This window comes from Palaemon carinicauda, chromosome 2 (assembly GCF_036898095.1).
Source record: "Palaemon carinicauda isolate YSFRI2023 chromosome 2, ASM3689809v2, whole genome shotgun sequence".
NCBI classification, from domain to species: domain Eukaryota; kingdom Metazoa; phylum Arthropoda; class Malacostraca; order Decapoda; family Palaemonidae; genus Palaemon; species Palaemon carinicauda.
In genome coordinates, this window is record NC_090726.1 from 79,405,179 (window position 1) to 79,420,649 (window position 15,471).

At 35.1% G+C, this 15,471-nt stretch overlaps 1 pseudogene; it reads left to right on the plus strand.

Moving 5' to 3' along the window:
• Window positions 1-15,471, plus strand: part of LOC137617966 (uncharacterized) — a 47,794-nt pseudogene that overhangs the window by 14,208 nt on the left and 18,115 nt on the right.

Sequence of the window (15,471 nt, forward strand, 5' to 3'; positions counted from 1 at the left end):
CTTATTAAGAAATCACTGGCGTCAGTGTTTGCTGACAGACTACTAGTAATCGTAATGTTATTAACGTTTAGCTGAATACGTTGTTTATGGTTTTTTTTTTTGCTCCCAGACAGCTTGACGCTCACTCTCTCTCTCTCTCTCTCTCTCCTCTCTCTCTCTCTCTCTCATAATTAAGTACTAATGATAATTTCTTACTTATTTTCTCCGGTGTTAGTAATAATGATTTTTTAGACTATCACAGCCTGAATGCAAAAACTAATGATGATGTCTGACAATTTTTATTCGTAACGTTGAAGTAGGAAATAATGTTAAGTATGGTAGTTTTGACTTTTAAAATACTGCAGAAATAATGGGGATGAGTAACCTAAAATTTATTCAAGGCAGCATTTCAGATAATAAGAAACATACATACCACATTTTATCATACTTAAAATTATGGTAAAAAGTGTTATAGGTCACATAAATACCAGAGTCAATGCAAAAACCATAATAATAAAAACAATATAATAATAATATAAGGAGTATAATTATAATAATAGTAATAATAGTAAAAAGAGTAAAGGAATAATAATAATCATAGCAATATTATTATCATTTTATATTGATATCAAAACTATAATAATAATAATAATAATAATAATAATAATAATAATAATAATAACAGTAAAATTAAATGAGATTATGGAAAGCAGTCAGCGAGAGACAGAGGGGAGAAAGAACCGCCTGGCGAGAGAGAGGGAGGACTTGTCTCAGTTGTCGTGCCTAGTGACGTCACATTAATAACGGCTATCCGAGAGAAAGCTGTACATGAGTTGACAAAGAGCAATTTCATATATATATATATATATATATACACACACATATATATATAAAATATATATATATATATATATATATATATATATATTAATTGAATTATTATAACTAAAGAAGTTACTAAAGTCTACTAAGTAGTATGTCAAAAGGCTTCGTCTCTGTTTTAACCATCTTTCAGTGCAAACCACCACGTAGGTATATGCTATTTAGAATCATTGTCAAAACGAAAAAAAATAATGTAAGTGTCATTCTCGAATAGTTGTGGTTCTTTCACCATAGTTATGACATGCAACAGAGACGTACATAGCCGCGTATTTGTATGGTAAACTGCCGCCTTTTTATAAGCATCTACCGGCGTTTTTCTTTCAAGTCAGAGTTGGCGGTATATATACATGTTGGGGACCACTGTCTATGCTTGCATAGATGGACAGTTAGTGTTCTTACCTTGGTTAGCAGTTAACAGGTGAAATGCAGTGTAGATATTATAATCCCGATGACGCTAATTGGAGCAATTTATCTTCACTGCAGAGCACATAAGAGTCCAGACGCCACTGACATTTCCCGCCAAATTCTGGGCCTCTCGGAGAATCTCCAGACGACTACAATACAAATTGCCAAGTACCGCATTTTGTAGGAACTTGCTTCAAAACTATCCATAACTCAAAACCAATATGTTGTTCGTAACTTTTTTGGTGTATTACACTATCAATGTAACAATATGGTGATTTAATACAGAGTAAAAGTTCATTTCATGACATGATCACACAAACTTACCAAGCCCATTTTAAGACAAAGTACAATAGAGGGTATATTATTCACAAAAAATACCCTGCCTCCTGGTGTTGAGGGGTATATTTGAGCCTTAGGGTGTTTTACATGTATTTAAACCCCAGCTTAATCATTATACCCTTTTTGTACCTTGAACTTTTTACAGTGTGCAGTTCAGGGTTTAACTGGTGTGACATCAGTCTCTTACCAACAGGTTTTCCCCGACTTCCTGGTCCACCAGGTGAACCAATTGATAGTAATTCATTCAAATTACACCTATTGAGTCAATATAGATAAAAATCAACAAAATATTGAGCTCTGATAGCAATTAAAATCTACCTCAAACCTGGGATCCAACAGTATACCCTTCTAATGAAAGGTCAGGTTGCTTCTAATCATACCACCAGAGGCTCAAAAGAAGTTGGAACCTAAATGCTAACTGAAGTTCAGATTAACCAGCGAGTTTTCCCTGACCTCCCGGCCAACCAGGTGACACAATTGATAGTACTTCATACAAATTACTCTTAATGACTCAATATGGATGAATATCAACACAATATTTTGCTCGAATAAAAATGAGTTTTTTACCTCATGCTTGGGATCGAATCCTAGCGCATTCTAATGAGAGGCCAGGTCTCATTCAATCATGCAAGAAGAGGATCAATAGAAGTTGAAACCTAACTGATAACTGCAGTTTAAAATTTACCTGGCGAAACATCAGTCAAGATCTTACCAGCGACTTTTCCCCGACCTCCTGGCCAAGCAGGTGACACAATTGATAGTATTTCATTCAAACTACCACTAATGAGTAAATAAGGATAAATATCAACACAATGTCTGGCTCAAATATAAATGAATTTCTACATTATACTTTGGATCGAACCCTGGCCGCTTCTAATGAAATGCCAGGTGCCTCCAACTATGTCCTCAGAGGCTCCAAAGCTGTTAACTGCAGTTCAGGATTTAGCTGGCAAGACATTATTCTTTTTACAGCGAGTTTTCCCTGACTTCCTGGTCCACCAGGTGAACCAATTGATAGTAATTCATTCAAATTAATCCTATTGAGTCTATATGGATAAAAATAAAAAAAAAAATAAAGCTTAAATAGAAATGAAAACCTACCTCAACCTTGGGATCGAACACTATGCCCTTCTAATTGAAAGCCAGATCGCTGCTAACCATACAACCGAGGGCTCAAAAAAAGTCAGAATCAAACTGCTAACCACAGTTCAGAATTACCTGGAAGGACATCAGTCTCTTTCCAGCGAGTTTTCCAAAACTTCCCGGCCCACCAGATGACACAATTGATAGTAATTCATACAAAATACCCATAATGAGTCAATATGGATAAATATCAACACAATATCTTGCTCGAATATAAATAAATTTCTACCTCAAGCTTGGGATCAAACCCTAGCCCCTTCTAATGAGAGGGCAGGTCACTTCACACCATGCCACCAGAGGCTCCAAAGCAGTCGGAACCTAACTGTTAACTGCTAACTGTTAGCCTCTTACTAGCGTGTTTTCCCCCGTCTTCCTTCCCACTAGGTGACACAATTGATAGTAATTCATTCAAATTACCCCCAATGAGTCAATATGGAAAAATATCAACACAATATCATGCACCAATTGATATAAATTTCTAGTTCTATATATGGGATTGAACACTAGCCCCTTCTCATGAAAGGCCAGGTCGATTCCAACCAGCCACCAGAGGCTCAAAAGAAATCGGAACCTAACTACTTACTGCAGTTCAGGATTTACCTGTCGAGACATCAGTCTCTTACCAGCAAGTTATCCCCGACTTCCTGTCCCACGAAGTGACACAATTGATAGTAATTAATCTAAATTACCCCTGATAAATCAATATGGATAAATATTAACACAATATCATGTTCAAATAAAAATAAATTTCTACTTTATACTTGGGATCAAACCCTAGCCCCTTGTAATAAAAGGCCGGGTCGCTTCCAACCCTGCCACCACACGCTCAACAGATTTTGGAACCAAACTGCTAACTGCAGTTCAGGATTTACCAAGCGAAACATCAGTCTCCTACCAGTGAGTTTTCCACGATAAATATCATCACCGTAATGCTAATTGCTGCTAGTAACACGTAGAAACGAAGATATGCATAAGTCGGTGACGGGTGGTCCATCTCGGTTAATTTCATCAACTGCTTAGCCACTCGTGCGTTGTATGGGAGAGGTAAAGATGTGATTGTAGTGGACCACGTGAAATTCGTGAAGTAGGCCCGTTCTCTGATGATAGTGTTAATTCCTCGGACCGTGTAATTCGTGGACGTACCGATGCAACCATCTGCTCCAACGAAGATCCGTCCGGGCATGATACATTGAAGCTGGCATTGTCGTATCGTATCCACGAGCCGTTGTTCAGTCTGCAATTGAACTTATTATCGTCAAAAGTTTTTTCTGACAATTTTCATGTGTATAGGAGAGAGCACTGTTTAGCACTATACCTAACTCGCATGAATCCATTGATTTTTTATGGAATTCAAAGGAGTCAGCTGTACATATATTTTTATTCATTGCATCTGAACAGTGAGTTAATTTATTTAAGTCTTTAATGACCTTACATGTTTCCTTATCAGGGGAAATCAATACGTGTCCTGTCAAACTGGATATTACTGGGCTTGAGTTATTTGTCATGAATGTCGGAAATGGTGATATCTTGTATGATTGCCAGGCATGGGAAGAATCAAAGGGAATTGTAATAATAATCCTGTAATTTTCAACGCTTACTGTAATTAGGCTGTAATAAAATTTTAACCTATGTGCATCTAACAAAGGAATATAACCTATTCTCTCCCGTCCGTTCTCTAGAATTAACGTTAAGTCTTTTATCGGCAACAAATGTGGTGAGAGAACACCTTTAGTCGCTAACGTAATAGCTTCCACATAGTCTTTTGATTTCTCAATGAAATGTGCAATTTTATCATGGATATGATCTATTTTCGAATTATAATACGTTAACGTTGCCAACAAGTCTTGTACTTCCATAATCTGACTGATATTACTAGAATGTTCGTTCACCAAACTCATAATTTGATTGATTGAAGTTAATTGATTCCTTAGTTCTGATAAAACTAATTCGTTTTCATGTGTTAAAAACTCAATTCTCTTATTTTGATTACTAAGTTTAAGACAATTTGAAATCCCTAAGCCTAAACTTGCAACATATCCAAAGATGTTTAGTGCGGTAAAAATAAACGGGTTACGTTTTTCAAGGTTAGTGTGTCTTACTGTCCACATCAAAAGATCAATTTTTCTCTGGGAGAAAAATTGCTTGCATATGTACTTCTATAACTATATTACTTGCAGTAATAAATACGTCTTCTGTTCTCTCTACTATAGTGCCATATTTAAAACCTATACTTTTAGTTTTAGAGCTCTTCCCACACGAGAAAAATGTTTGAGAGAACAATATCACTCCTAACAATAAAAACTTCATCTTGGAAACCTGTAATGAGAAAAATATATGTAATTACTCCTGTATTAAGAAGAAAAAAAAAGTTAACATATAAGTTTCATAGATAAAAAATAGAAACAAATTCTCTCACTTCCTTCTCTCTTGATTTAATTTCTTATGTGAGCCAACGGTACAATTCTCTCATCAGTGGGTTGGGATACGTTTTGAACTCTAAATCTATTGGTCGTTAATATTTCCAAAATGTTAAATGGGCCTTCAAACTTAGGTGTTAGTTTATAATTGAGTCCTTTAAGTACATTTACCTGTATGTATACATTATCACCCACGGTATATGTTTTAGTTGGGTTCGCTATTTTATCATGATTCCTTTTCATTATGATTTGTGATTCTTCTAAATTCTTTTGAAGGATATCAAAACGACCTTGCCTTGCATTTATACATTTTTTTAAAGGATTTGATAAATTAGTTGTAGGCGTTAATACATGGAAAGGCGTTCTAACTGGGGTACCATACAATACTTCGTGCGGCAACATTTTAATTGATATATGATATGAGTGATTCAGAGTACTTAGTAACGCAGGTATTGCAATATCCCAGTTGGGTTCTGAGCCCCTAGTGTTTATCTTAACCCTGGATAGGTACGCTCCTCGGACACCCCTTTAAGGGTATACTCGGACGCGAACGACCCCGACGCCAAAAAAAATTCTTGAAAAATCAGTTTTTGCAGTAACCTCTTTTTTTCTTTTGCCAAAAAAAACTTCAATGAATGCTTAAAACAACTCTAAAGATAAATACTACTCATCTGCAGAAAAACTATTTATTATAAATATTTTAAAAAATTAAGTAGATAAAAAAAGACCTGACATAAAAATTCATAAAAAAAAGTTTATACATATATACACAAATCCTTTTAGGAATTGATTCTTGAATGTTTAGGACACATCTTGATGTATTTTGGATGAAGTCAGACCCATGGAGGTGAAGATCTGAAATGAGAAAAAATGGGTAACTTTTTTTGGCCAAAAAAATTTGTCCAAATTTCATGAATTTTTTTGGGTACCCAAATGAAATAGGAAGTGGCTATTTTTTTTTAGGGAATAAACATATGTTATCCCAAAATAGAAATATGTAAAAAAATCTTCATTATTTTGAAAATTACATTTATATCAGGGGCCATATCTAAAGGTAATTTTTTGAGTACTTAGAAATTTCGTAAAAAAATACATATATTTAATATATAATATGCTATTTATGCAGGTAAAAATATACCAAAATATCACAAATTCTATAGGGAACAAGAATATATATAGATAGGGCAACTTACGCTTCGGATATGTCCACAAAATGGCCGCCAACCACACTGACTCAGACTCCCTAATCTGCCACTTGAAATGTAGGAAGGGTATGTCAATTTCAAGGTGTTATTTACTAATCTAATTATTATTGGATATGCCTAAAAATTGTATGGTGGGTTGCTGGATAATTGTCGATTATTTTACGACTATAAAATTAAAATTCTGACCCAAAAAAAATTTTTTGAAGGAAAATAAAATCGAAAAAAAAACAGAAATGTGAAACAATATAATATTTTAGCTAAAAAAATTTGATTATATTCAATCAAAAAAGAAGTAAACAAAATTTTCCGACAAATAAACATCTAGAGGAATCATTACTCTGTGATAGTGCCTTAGTACGTAGTAATTTTGAAAGAAATTGGAAAAAACGAAAAAATGGCAATCACCGGAAACTCGAACACATACTTATATATACGCCATATCTGGCTAAAAAAAAGATAGGCATGAGTAGCCAGATCATCTAGAACGACTTTCCAACAATATAAAAATATAAGTTTTGCGACACTACTTGCCAATTCCTTACGGTAACATGACTAAGCAAAAAAATGCAAAACAAATAAAAAGGGGCACTAGCGGAAAAATAGCTAACATTCTAATATACGGCATTTCAGAAAAAAAAAATTCAGCCACGTGCTAGGCAAACCATCAAGGCACATTTTCCGACAAATAAACATCTAAATGAATCATTACTCTGTGATATTTCCTTAGTACGTAGTAATTTTGAAAGAAATGGGAAAAAATGAAAAAATGGCAATCACAGGAAAATCGAACACATACCTATATATACGCCATATCTGGCTAAAAAAAAAGATAGGCATGGGTAGCCAGATCATCTAGAAACACTTTCCAACACTATAAAATTATAAGTTTTGCGACACTACTTGCCAATTCCTTACGGTAACATGACTAAGCAAAAAATGCAAAACAAATAAAAAGGGGCACTCGCGGAAAAAGGGCCATTCTAATATACGGCATTTCAGAAAAACAAAATTTCAGCCACGTACTAGGCAAACCATCAAGGCACATTTTCCGACAAATAAACATATAAATGAATCATTACTCTGTGATAGTTCCTTAGTACGTAGTAATTTTGAAAGAAATGGGAAAAAACGAAAAAATGGCAATCACAGGAAAATCGAACACATACTTACATATACGCCATATCTGGCTAAAAAAAAAAATAGGCATGGGTAGCCAGATCATCTAGAAACACTTTCCAACACTATAAAAATATAAGTTTTGCGACACTACTTGCCAATTCCTTACGGTAACATGACTAAGCAAAAAAATGCAAAACAAATAAAAAGGGGCACTCGCGGAAAAATGCCCAACATTCTAATATACTGCATCTCAGATAAAAAAAAAGACATGCACGTGTTAGCCCAACCATCAAGCCACACTTTCTAACACATAAACATGAAAAAAAATCAATAATATACGGCAATTCCTTACTACGTAGTAAATTTTTACAAATATTGAAAAAAAAACAGAAATTGGCAACCGCAGTTAAATACCTAATATACCAAAAAATACGTCGTATCTGACAAAAACAAAGTCACGCATGGGTAGCCAGATCATCTAGACACACTTTCCAACACTAAAAAAACAAAAGTTTTACGACACTATTTGGCAATATCTTACGGAAAAATGACTTGGAAAAAAAATGAAAAAAATGAAAAAGGGGCACTCGCGGTAAAATGCCCAACATTCTAATATACGGCATCTCAGATAAAAAAAAAGACATGCACGTGTTAGCCCAACCATCAAGGCACACTTTCTAACACATAAACATGAAAAAAAAATGAATAATATACGGCAATTCCTTACTACGTAAAATTGTTTACAAATATTGAAAAAAAACAGAAATTGGCAACCGCAGTTAAATACCCAATATACCAATAACTACGTCGTATCTGACAAAAACAAAGTCACGCTTGGGTAGCCAGATTATCTAGACACACTTTCCAACACTAAACAAGCAAAAGTTTTACGACACTATTTGGCAATATCTTACGGAAAAATGACTTGGCAAAAAAATGAAAAAAAATGAAAAAGGGGCACTCGCGGTAAAATGGTCCTCGTGGTGATGAACGACATTTTAACTAAAAAAAAAATCATGCACATGGTAGCCAAACAATCCACCAAGACTTTCCACAACTGATAACCTATACAAGTTGCACCATTCTACGACAATTTCATAATACGTAATAGCTTTGATAATTATGCAAATTACCTTAGAAGGGTAAACTCGGTCGCACTCGACCCCGACGCGTCTCAGAAATCGGGGAAGGAGTACAGCTACAGCAATGCACATCTGGACACTACTAGAGCGTGTAGGGGAGACACCTCCTGCAGGTCGATCACCCACAAATTCAGTCATGGGGGTGAGTCACGTGAGAAAAACCTCTTTTTTTTTGACGCTCGGGGTCGCGTACGACCCACCGTACCTATCCAGGGTTAATATGTTCAAAACCTTCCTATTCGCTCTTTCCACTAGCCCATTCGACTCTGGATGATAGATCATGGTAATGATTTTCTTTATGCAAAGGAATTCACACAATGAGGTAAGGAAAGGATTATTAAATTCTCCACCCGAGTCTGAGATTATCATGTGTGGAATTTCATGTTTACAAATGTAACACTCGTAAAACTTCCTAGCGCATTCAATCGCAGTTTTAGTTTTAAGCGCTATCAGTTTTTTATATCGAGTCAAAGCATCTACAATTACTAAGAGGTGCTTATTTCCTCTGTCTGACTCGTAAAATCCTGTTAACAAATCTAAATGTATCCTTTCAAAGGGTTGATTGGGCACGGGATAAGCCCCTAGGCTGACAAGTGTTTTCGTGTGCCCTTTGTTTTCCTGACAAGTGCGACAATTAGCTAAGTGTTTTTTTTTATATTTGTAAGCATCGTATGCCAATAAAACAATGATTTTTTTTTCTGTGACATTATGGAGAATCCCGGGTGTCCATGCAATGGATTTGCATGCAACCAATTTAGGACAGTGGATATAAGTGAGATTGGTACTACTACCTGGTCGTTAGTCACATTTGGTGCATTGCGGGTTTTCCGTGTCACGGATCTACACAGAATATTGTCTTTGATTATATAATTCTGCTGCGTATACTTTATATATTTCTTTTCCTTACGATTTCCTTCCAAACCATTTATAATTTTTTATAATTTCTGATCTTTTCTTTGCTCAGTCTGTAATAATTCAGCGCCCCAGCCCAGATCTTCCTGTTCAGATACAATTTTAAGAATAGGCATGTATGTTGATATTTCTATTAATTCAGCTAATGGCTCCGTACAAGATGACTTGGGGTTGCGTGATAATGCATAAGCAATAATATTTGCTTTCCCTGGTAAATACCCGATTCTCGCGCCAAAGTCTTGGATGATCGAATGCCACCAAGTTCATTTGGGGCGGTGACTAAAGCCTTTAACCCTGGAATGGTACGGTGGGTCGTCCGCGACCCAGAGCGTCAAAAAAAAAAGAGGTTTTTCTCACATGACTCACCCCCGTTACTGAATTTGTGGGTGATCGACCTGCAGTAGGTGTCTTGCCTACACGCTCTAGTAGTGTCCAGATGTGCATTGTTGTAGCTGTACTCCTTCCCCGATTTCTGAGACGCGTCGGGGTCGAGCGTGACCGAGTTTACCCTTCTAGGGTAATTTGCATAATTATCAAAATTATTACGTATTATGAAATTGTCGTAGAATGGTGCAACTTGTATAGGTTATCCGTTGTGGAAAGTCTTGGTGGATTGTTTGGCTACCATGTGCATGATTTTTTTCTTAGTCAAAATGTCGTTCATCACCACGAGGACCATTTTACCGCGAGTGCCCCTTTTTAATTTTTTTTTCATTTTTTGGCCAAGTCATTTTTCCGTAAGATATTGCCAAATAGTGTCGTAAAACTTTTGCTTTTTTAGTGTTGGAAAGTGTGTCTAGATGATCTGGCTACCCATGCGTGACTTTGTTTTTGTCAGATACGACGTAGTTATTGGTATATTGGGTATTTAACTGCGGTTGCCAATTTCTGTTTTTTTTTCAATATTTGTAAAAATTTACTACGTAGTAAGGAATTGCCGTATATTATTGATTTTTTTTTCATGTTTATGTGTTAGAAAGTGTGCCTTGATGGTTGGGCTAAAACGTGCATGTCTTTTTTTTTATCTGAGATGCCATATATTAGAATGTTGGGCATATTATCGCGAGTGCCCCTTTTTCATTTTTTTTCATTTTTTTTGCCAAGTAATTTTTCCGTAAGATATTGCCAAATAGTGTCGTAAAACTTTTGCTTTTTTAGTGTTGGAAAGTGTGTCTAGATGATCTGGCTACCCATGCGTGACTTTGTTTTTGTCAGATACGACGTAGTTATTGGTATTTTGGGTATTTAACTGCGGTTGCCAATTTCTGTTTTTTTTCAATATTTGTAAAAATTTACTACGTAGTAAGGAATTGCCGTATATTATTGATTTTTTTTTCATGTTTATGTGTTAGAAAGGGTGCCTTGATGGTTGGGCTAACACGTGCATCTCTTTTTTTTATCTGAGATGCCGTATATTAGAATGTTGGCCATTTTTCCGCAAGTGCCCCTTTTTATTTGTTTTGCATTTTTTTGCTTAGTCATGTTACCGTAAGGAATTGGCAAGTAGTGTCGCAAAACTTATATTTTTATAGTGTTGGAAAGTGTTTCTAGATGATCTGGCTACCCATGCCTATTTTTTTTAGCCAGATATAGCATATATATAGGTGTGTTCGATTTTCCTGTGATTGCTATTTTTTCGTTTTTTCCCATTTCTTTCAAAATTACTACGTACTAAGGAACTATCACAGAGTAATGATTCATTTAGATGTTTATTTGTCGGAAAATGTGCCTTGATGGTTTGCCTAGCACGTGGCTGAAATTTTTTTTTCTGAAATGCGTATAATAAAATGTTGGCGATTTTTCCGCGAGTGCCCCTTTTTATTTGTTTCTCATTTTTTTACTTAGTCATGTTACCGTAAGGAATTGGCAAGAAGTGTCGCAAAACTTATATTTTTATAGTGTTGGAAAGTGTTTCTAGATGATCTGGCTACCCATGCCTATCTTTTTTTTTAGCCAGATATGGCGTATATATAGGTATGTGTTCGATTTTCCTGTGATTGCCATTTTTTGGTTTTTTCCCATTTCTTTCAAAATTACTACGTACTAAGGAACTATCACAGAGTAATGATTCGTTTATATGTTTATTTGTCGGAAAATGTGCCTTGATGGTTTGCCTAGCACGTGGCTGAAATTTTGTTTTTCTGAAATGCCGTATATTAGAATGGCCATTTTTCCGCGAGTGCCCCTTTTTATTTGTTTTGCATTTTTATGCTTAGTCATGTTACCGTAAGGAATTGGCAAGTAGTGTCGCAAAACTTATAATTTTATAGTGTTGGAAAGTGTTTCTAGATGATCTGGCTACCAATGCCTATCTTTTTTTTTTAGCCAGATATTGCGTATATATAGGTATGAGTTCGATTTTCCTGTGATTGCCATTTTTTCGTTTTTTTCCCATTTCTTTCAAAATTACTACGTACTAAGGAACTATCACAGAGTAATGATTCATTTAGATGTTTATTTGTCGGAAAATGTGCCTTGATGGTTTGCCTAGTACGTGGCTGAAATTTTTTTTTCTGAAATGCCGTATATTAGAATGTTGGCCATTTTTCCGCGAGTGCCCCTTTTTATTTGTTTTGCATTTTTTTGCTTAGTCATGTTACCGTAAGTAATTGGCAAGTAGTGTCGCAAAACTTGTATTTTCATAGTGTTGGAAAGTGTTTCTAGATGATCTGGCTACCCATGCCTATCTTTATTTTTAGCCAGATATGGCGTATATATAGGTATGTGTTCGATTTTCCTGCAATTGCCACTTTTTCGTTTTTTCCCATTTCTTTCAAAATTACTACGTACTAAGGAACTATCACAGAGTAATGATTCCCCTAGATGTTTATTTGTCGGAAAATTTTGTTTACTTCTTTTTTGATTGAATATCATCAAATTTTTTTAGCTAAAATATTATATTGTTTTACATTTTTTTTTTCGATTTTATTTCCCTTCAAAAAAATTATTTTGGGTCAGAATTTTAATTTTATAGCCGTAAAATAATCGACAGTTGTCCAGCAACCCACCATACAATTTTTATGCATATCCAAGAATAATTAGATTAGTAAATAACACCTTGAAATTGACATACCCTTCCTACATTTCAAGTGGCAGATTAGGGAGTCTGAGTCAGTGTGGTTGGCGGCCATTTTGTGGACATATCCGAAGCGTAATTTGCCCTATCTATATATATTCTGGTTTCCTATAGAATTTGGGATATTTTGGTATATTTTTACCTGCATAAATATCATACTATATATTAAATATATGTATTTTTTTACGAAATTTCTAAGTACTCAAAAAATTACCTTTAGATATGGCATCTGATATAAATGTAATTTACAAAATAATGAAGATTTTTTTACATATTTCTATTTTAGGATAACATATGTTTATTCCCTAAAAAAATTAGCCACTTCCTATTTCATTTGGGTACCCAAAAAAATTCATGAAATTTGGACAAATTTTTTTGGCCAAAAAAAGTTACCCTTTTTTTCTCATTTCAGATCTTCACCTCCATGGGTCGGACTTCATCCAAAATACATCAAGATGTGTCCTAAACATTCAAGAATCAATTCCTAAAAGGATTTGTGTATATATGTATAAAAAAATTTTTTATGAATTTTTATGTAAGGTCTTTTTTTTCTACTTAATTTTTTAAAATATTTATAATAAATAGTTTTTCTGCAGATGAGTAGTATTTATCTTTACAGTTGTTTTAAGCATTCATTGAATTTTTTTTTTTGGCAAAAGAAAAAAGGAGGTTACTGCAAAAACTGATTTTTCAAGAATTTTTTTTGTCGTCGGGGTCGCGCGCGTCCGAGTATACCCTTAAAGGGGTGTGCGAGGAGCATACTTATCCAGGGTTAAAGTAGTCGGTTAGGGGTATATGATCAGTAAGAACCTTGACGGGATAACCGTATATTATGAACTTAGAATGCAATAGTGAATTAACAATAGCTAGCCCTTCCTTGTCTGTTACTGCATACTTACTTTCGGAAGTTCTCAGTTTTCGTGAATAAAAAGCTATCGGGAAAAACTGTTTTTCATATTGCTGAAGCAATACCCCACCTACTCCTAAGTCTGAGGCGTCTGTTGCAATGAAGATTTCCTTACCGAAGTCAGGAAATTTTAAGATAAGAGAACTACACAGTTCATCTTTCAAGGTATTAAACGCCTGTTGATGCTGCTCAGACCATATAAAATCTACGCCCTTCTTCGTAAGATCAGTTAGGGGAGCAGCTATTATTGAATAATTGCGTATAAAAAGCCTGTAATATCCACTACACCCCAGAATTTGCTGTATTCCCTTGACATTAGTCGGTATCGGAAAGTTACGGATAGCCGACACCTTATCGTGGACTACTTTAAGACCTTGGCTAGACACCGTAAATCCTAAATAGACTAATTCTGTCTTGAAAAATTCACACTTACTAATCTTTACCCTTAAGTTATGTTGTCTTAGTCTCTGTAGTACTAGTTCTAATTTACATAGATGTTCTTCTAAGGTATTGGAAAAGATTACAAGGTCGTCAATATAGGCATGCAATATATCCCCTAGCAAGTCTCCAAACACTATGTTAATCATTCTAGTAAATGTTATGGGAGCACAACGTAAACCAAAAGACATACGTAGAAATTCATAATGTCCCCTGGCTATGCTGAAGGCAGTGTATGGGATACTATTTTCTTCTAATGATATCTGGTGAAAGCCTTTAAGTAAGTCCAAACTGGTAAAATATTTATTCTGACCTAACAAAGATAAAATATCGTCAGTACATGGCACTGGGAATCGATCAGGGATTGTTTCCTCATTTAGGCGATGGAAATCTACGCAGATATGCCATGTTCGACCTTTTTTTGGTACATCTATTAATGGAAAATTATAAGGGCTGTTCGATTTCCTAATGACTCCTTCTTCTACCATTTTACCTACTTCATTATTTATCTCATTCTGGAATTTCATAGGGAGTCTGTACGAGGGTACATAGATAATTTTCTGCTTGTCCTTTAACCTTATTTGATGTTCGATAACATCTGTTTTTCCTAAGGATCCATCCGTAGTGGAGAAAACCTCATGATATTCAGTTAAAAGTCCAAAAAAAATTCTGCTGAATTTCTTCTTCTTGAATGTCTTTATTGATTTTATTTTTAATAAATTGCAAAAGGGATTCATCCGCAACTAATTGAGCGTGATTGATTTCAGCGACGGTAAGAATACGATGTTTATAAACTTCTACATCCAAGATATGTTGATTTTTGTGAATTACTAAAGTGGTATTTAAATGATTACAGACTTCAGTATTACATTGTTGTTGTGAGCCTACTGTATAAATAGCTTATGTGACGGACAATCCGTTAGTTTTCAAAGTGTCGGAAAGGATTAATATTTCAGATCCCGGTGACGTTTTCTTTACTTGCACTATTAAATTTGAAGTTACATTCGGCTCGATAGAATGCGTGCAAGATGATATTACAGGTGAACGACAATTCTGTTGGGTCGCGTATATTATTTCTTTATTAATGAGACAAGTTATTGGTTCTTCAACGTACGTCATTGTTTTATTTGTCGTCTCCTTTTTTTTCCCAAACTGATTTTAAGGTATTAGAAGACTTATAGAATTTTCCTTTGATATACACGCCGTGCTTGGCAGGGGATAAGATAATGTTTTGATTACCCATAGACGGGTATCCTATAATTACAGCTGGATACATATCAATGTTTTGTACAACAAAGGTATCGGCAAATGTGCGCTTACCGACCTTGTACTGAACATGAGTTACGCCTATTATATTTAATTCATTATTTCCTATACCCGAGAGCACTACTCCGGACTTATCTATAGGGAAGTTCAAAAACAACAAATGATGTGTCCTCAGATTTATGATATAACGTGGACTACCAGAGTCAAAAAATAATGTAAAGGATCGGTGTTCTAAATTTAC